The sequence below is a fragment of the Squalius cephalus genome (genome assembly GCF_949319135.1).
Source record: "Squalius cephalus genome assembly, chromosome: 24".
NCBI lineage: Eukaryota > Metazoa > Chordata > Actinopteri > Cypriniformes > Leuciscidae > Squalius > Squalius cephalus.
The window spans coordinates 16,999,304-17,005,578 of NC_137145.1; the positions used below are offsets into that span (position 1 = coordinate 16,999,304).

A 6,275-nucleotide genomic window follows, 5' to 3' on the forward strand; every position below is an offset into this window, starting at 1 on the left:
TTCGTAACTATGTGAGGATAAACAAATCTGGTTGTGCTTTAACAGGCAAACTTGGTCTCCAAAAACACAGCTGACTCAAGTATCCAAGTTGCCCTCACAAACAATTAATTCTGCAATTACACCCTTCCTGTTTCTGTGTTTGAACGCTTTTCTAGGTTAATTTCAGTGTGCAAGGTTACAAGACACAACTGATCTCATTTAACTGACATCACGGTTTCATTCATTACAGCTCTGCCAAATGACTCGGGTTAAGCTTCTATTTTTGGAAGGATATTTCAGCAGCTCACAGTTGTCTGCCTGTGGTAAAGCTCTGGTGAATGTAGGTCAGTATGTGGAGATAACTATGGCACGTGAGCCATTAAGCCCCCTGCAGGACTGTGCATACAATAGCCTTCCAATGCTTTTCATCCTGGAAACGTTTACAGTAAACTGTGAATTGTTTCTAAGTAAACAGTCATTTCAAGAGCCATATTCCTTAATGAGTTGACATGCATGCACAGGGGATGCCGTTTTGTAAAAACCACCAATGCATTTTGAAACAACGTTTTTTTCTTATGTGATGAAAATTAGCATGCCATTTGGATTGTGATATCATGATGGCATTTATTTCATTGCACGGAACCAGAGAGCCGATGTAAGCGATACCAGTAACTACAGTTGCCGGCGATGATGTGAGGCAATGCATTTGTAATGCTACCACATACACATATACATGCACACACACTGCTGTCAGAATAATGAATGACTGCTTTAGTGCTGATCAATGTGTGTGTAATACAACCATTACCATACAATACATTTACCTATATGGAACTGCATGCACATACTAATTTGCACCAAACCCCCTCCCCCAAACCCCCCCTCCCCAGAAAAAAACATGCATGTAGCCCTAACTATTATAAGATGTTTTGAATAATGGTCTTTTCTTTCAAATCTTCAGCTTACCTCCGCTTCTCTCCCCCTTTTCTCCTCTTTTTTATTTCAAAGCAATTCCAAACCTTTCTTCTCCCTTCCTCTCCTACTCGAGTCAATCCTGTTGCCTCTGTTCCCCACTTCTCTCCTCCCTCTTTCCCCTCTCCTTTCCTTTCCTCTCCTTTCTCCGATTCTCAGATTTTCACAGCAGACTCATGCACGTGCACAGCCTGGGGGCGGGGCCACTGCTTGCTGTTCCTGCACTCAGCTGTCAATCATATCATCTCAGCCAATCAGAAGAGGGCAGTCTGTGTCAGTCAAGGGATACCAGCAAATATGAGCCCTGGAGGTGGGAAATTTGTGGAAAAAAAATCTGGGAGAGAGAGTGTGTCTGCCATGTATGTGTGTGTTTTGGAACAAGGCCAGCACACTATGTGCTATTTTTAAACCCCACTGTAGGGTGGCAAAAGACTCCATTTTCTGAAAGAATCGGGTATATTTCAAAGCCTTGAAAATATCTATATGCTCAATTAAATCTGTTTTTATTAAAGAAATATGAAATCGTGGAATTCATCATGGGATAATTATGGTCTCTGATGGTATTTTCATGTCTCATAGAGGTGGATGGGCTCGCTACAGTTGCTATTGAGTTTTAAATAGACCAAAAGGCTGCACTGATACTTTACTTACAATTCTGAGCTCAACGTAATACTGATACATATAACATCACTAGGTTGTTGCTATGTGGTTGTAAAAGTGGTTGCTAGGGCAATGTTTGGGCGTTCTAGGTGACTGCATACCAACCCAAATCAAGAGAGCTCACCACAAGCCTCTGTGATATACTATTCCCATGCAACAATAAGGCTTTGGTTGCTTGCTCAATGTAAGTCTATTGCATTAGGTGATAGGAGATGATAGGCACTAATAGATGATGAGTGAGAGGAGCAAAAGGCAGCAAGGGATAGGATAGGATAGAACAGGAATAGAATATGAAATGCAAAGAATACGGCAGGACAGAACAGGAAAAAATGAGAACAGCAATAAGAATAAGAAATGCAAGGGACTTGATAGGACAGGACAGGATAAAACAGGATAGGATAGGATAGAACAGGAATGATAGGAAAGGATGGGCCAGAACAGGGATAGGGGAGACAGGACAGAACATCAATTGGAATAAGAACAGGAAATGCAAATGATATGATAGGACAGGATAGGAAAGAGTGTGAATAGGATAGGATAGGATAGGATAGGATAGGATAGGATAGAGTGTGAATATGATAGGATAGGACTGGATATTAAAGGATAAGAAAGAATAGAATAGGACAGGATAGGATAGGATAGGGAAGAGCAGGAATATGGATAGGACAGGGCAGGGTGGACAGAATAGAATAGAATAGAATAGAATAGGAGAGGAAATAATAGGAAACAACAGGAATATGAATGGGATAGGATAGGATAGGATAGGATAGGATAGGATAGGATAGGATAGGATAGGATAGGATAGGAAAGGAATAGGATATGTTATAATATATGACATGATATGATAAGGAATGAAAGAATAGGAATAGGATGGGATGGGACAGGATGGGATGATAGGATAGGACAGAATTCTATCGAAGAACAGGAGAGGTGAATAGATGATATATGATAATAGATGCTGAGAAAAATATATGATGGATGGATTGGATTGGACATAATAGTTATAGGTGTATATAGGATATATGATAGTTATAGGACTGGAGTAATAGGATAGTATGGGATGACATAGTAGAGGAGAGGATAAAAGATGATAGAAGAACAGATTCCTGAAAATATTTGGTTACAGCTGGGTAGACCCACAGCCTCTGACTGAGACTGAGGCAGTGAGGCAGAGGGAGAAAGGAGGAGGGGGTCTTGCCTACGTGACTTTCTGTGCATAGCACCCACGTACCCCATCTGCCCTGTCCCCATCCTTTTAAATAAGGAGAGAAGACAGTGTTCACGGTGAGTACAAACACTATTTGATGGACAGACAGAGACGGTTCATCACAGAAACACACAGACCATAAGATATAAGACAGATTCCTGTCTGACTGCCCATAGCAACAGCTCCAGTGCTGCACAGTCTCCATTGGACGAGGGAGCCGGCTGCATGATATACCAATGTCGACACGCCAGCCAATCAGACGCTCTGTCTGGCTGAGCTGGATTCCGTGCTCACCATGGTTACAGAACTACACACTTGAGTCAGTCAAACATGGAATTCTAACATCCATGAACCATATGTGACCGCTGACTCCATGCAAAGAGAGAAACCAGAAGATGTCATAAATCAACACTGTTTATGTGTTCATGGTAGTGCAAGGACACACAGAAGACAGACTCATACTGGACAGTGGTGCATGAAATAGCTTATTGGAATTCCACTGATGCTACAGAGCCATAAAAGATTCATCTAGTTTTGAGTAGCAGTGTGGTATCTGTGGTTCTGAATTATTATTCCAACTAGATCTGAAGAAGCTTGCATGTGCTAAAGTTGACGTCACAAAATAGGGAGTTGCATTCTGAGCATGCTGCTATGTGTTTGCTATGGTATTCTGACTGATTTTTAGGGTGTTATAAATCCTTCTGGTCTCAAGACCTTTTACAATGCATTTCTATGGGATTTTTAGCTTGCATTATTAAAATCACACCAGCCCAATCACACCTTTCATTAGCATACTACACTATTTAAGGTCATGTCATTCATGTCTATAGCACAAAACAAACTTTATGTGTTATGGGTTTGTTGAGATCCCTAAAAACATCAAATTAAAGATATTTAATTGGGTGGGACAATGCAAAAATAATCAATATTACAAAAATTATTTCAATTTCTTTAATTATAAGAAATTTGTTACAATCTAATGATTTGTGTCAGGATAAATCAAAAATTAGATAACTAGATGAAAATCCATAACCTATGAGAACTAGCTCTCTGCTTGGAACAGCCTTGTCTGAACATGCTACACACATGAAATATGATGCTCAGTGTCATCATCTTTCAACCCTGATGAAGCCATGATGATTATTGGTCAGGAGAGAGTTTAAAGACCCACCTCTTCTCCGTGATGATTGGCTCTCCGTGCTGTTCATCTCAGTTCAATCAGGAAGAAGCTCCACACAAACTGGTACCAATGGCACATTTCTACTGGCTGCAGATGCATCGGCATCACTGACACCATTTTCCATCCCACTGCAGGGATGAAGGAAAAAATCCCAGCTGCTTTACAGCTGTGCATATGATGATGATGATGATGATGATGAGAGAGTTGAATTTTAAGTTCACCTTTATTATTACAATTAATTTAAATAAACACAAAACATAAAAAAGCTTTATTTTAAACATCAAATTCATGATCATTCAGTGTACATAGTACTTAATGTATCCCCAGTTATTCTATAAACTAGGAAGCAAAGATTCAACCAATGAGAATTTTCATAATGTTTAGTTAAAGGTGACCAGATGTCATGATGTCAGATTGCCTGAACCACAAAATAGTAGATAGATCTCAAAATAAATTTGAGATTTTTAATACAATAGAAAGGCAGTCTACATAAATCAGCAAATAATAAATAAACACTATTAAAATGGGTGTAAATGAGTATGTTAAAAGGAGGTTACATATTAAACAACACATGCAAGCGTAGACATTTATATTCAAACAGCGCCATCTAGTGGTGTGTTTTAGAAATACAAAAGAGACGCACAAGTGACGAACATTAAAAAACAATCTTATGAGTGTGACTTTGGACTGGCTTACTCATAATAATATCTAAAAAAAAAAACATAACTAACTAGTTCTCATAACCCAGCTATATTTAAATATATTCATCATCTTACCTGCGGAATGACTGGAAACCGATCTTTCCGGGTGTATGAGCTACTGGTGAAGTGTTGCGCAGTTTAAATTCATTCAAGAATGCCCCATAGAGTCTTCCTCCACCTGTAACGCCGCCATCTGTACATGTACCCTCCATCAGAGCTTAATTACTGATGAGCCGAGACCGGAGGACTTGTTACTCACAGCTGCGTTACTTTTACTAAGGATGAGCGGTGGTTGAGTCACTGAGTGACGTCAGCGCAATTCATCCCACGCGCTGGAGTGTCACTTGGGCTCGTGCACTACATATACGTGTGATGTATATCATATACATCACACTTTTTGTTTAAATACATATTTTTTTATGTAGATTATTTTTAGTTTGCAAAAGCTATCACCACTGCAAGCGCAGTTTTAGTAGCTAATAAATTTATAACAGAAAAAGACATACAACTTTCATTAGATAGTTGATATGTAATTGTTCTCTGGAATTTAGTGTCTTGTTTAGTGTCCATTTAGTTTTGCCTGCCTTGTACATAAAAAATAAATAAATAAAAAGATTTGGATGAGAGAAAGAAAGTCTTCTCGAATTTCGGGATATTTTATTGTCCTCTATATATTGGACAAAGATAAGTTAGCAAAAAACAGCCAGAATAGGCTGAAGTTCTAGTCAAGTAAACAGTGTTAAAGTTTTACATGAAATTAATAATGTTTTATATTGTTGTTGAGGTTGCTCAGTACTTCATTCCTGCACTTGTCCTAAAATAGCACATGAATTTATGAATTATGCACACTTTGTGTTTGTGTTATCCCTACAGTGCAAATCCAGTGTAGTGGCCAAAGGCATAGATTTTAAACATAGATTCCTCATTAGCAGCTGTTTCTATGGACCGCTATATGTAAGCCGTCCGCCACATTGGATCGGTCTTCAGCCGTAGTTAGACTTTAGCAGATGCTAAACTAACACAATACAACAAGATGAAGGCGTCAGCTAACATGACAATAAAAAGTTATAGCTCAAAAACCGGTAATAATGAGTTAATACAAAGGCCTATAAAAACACAAAACGACACATTCTCACATGTGAAAGGTTATCCCATTTCTTTGGGAACTTAAATCCTTTCGGTTTTACAAGAAGAAGCTGCGTAATCTTGTGGCATCATTGATTCTTACTGCGAGTGACGACACAATGACCGTTCCAAGATGGCGGGTGCGCCGACGAGCCTAGAGCGGTCGAATGTGGTATCCACGTATATAGTTGATTCTATGGCCAAAGGGAGAAGAAAAAGTAGGATGCAGACCACCCACTAGGTAACTATGGCAACAAGTCAACCTTACATTGGCGGGCAGAGCAGTCAGCAGTGGAGGAAATCTCACTTGTAAGTGCGAAAGTTAACATATACAATCACTTGTGTGTACTTAAGACATGACAAGTTCTGTTCTCGAAATTTACATTGTAAGCTCACTTTCCCTTATAGTTTATTGAATTGTATAAAAGTCCAGATTACCACTGAATGTGGA

The 6,275-nt window shown here is 39.2% G+C and overlaps 1 protein-coding gene across 5 annotated transcripts in view; it reads right to left on the bottom strand.

Annotated features, from left to right (window-relative positions):
• The window catches only part of kdm6bb (lysine (K)-specific demethylase 6B, b), a 31,144-nt gene extending 26,084 nt beyond the window's left edge, over positions 1-5,060 (bottom strand). For 2 of the 5 annotated variants that reach the window (XM_079860980.1, XM_079860986.1), the window contains exon 1: positions 946-1,145. The gene's annotated coding sequence lies outside the window, so the exon portion shown is untranslated. Of the gene's footprint in view, positions 1-945; positions 1,146-3,989; positions 4,165-4,774 lie in introns of those variants that run through there. The other 3 variants (XM_079860983.1, XM_079860982.1, XM_079860981.1) reach the window with 3 other exon arrangements.
• Between the last annotated feature and the right edge of the window lie 1,215 nt (positions 5,061-6,275).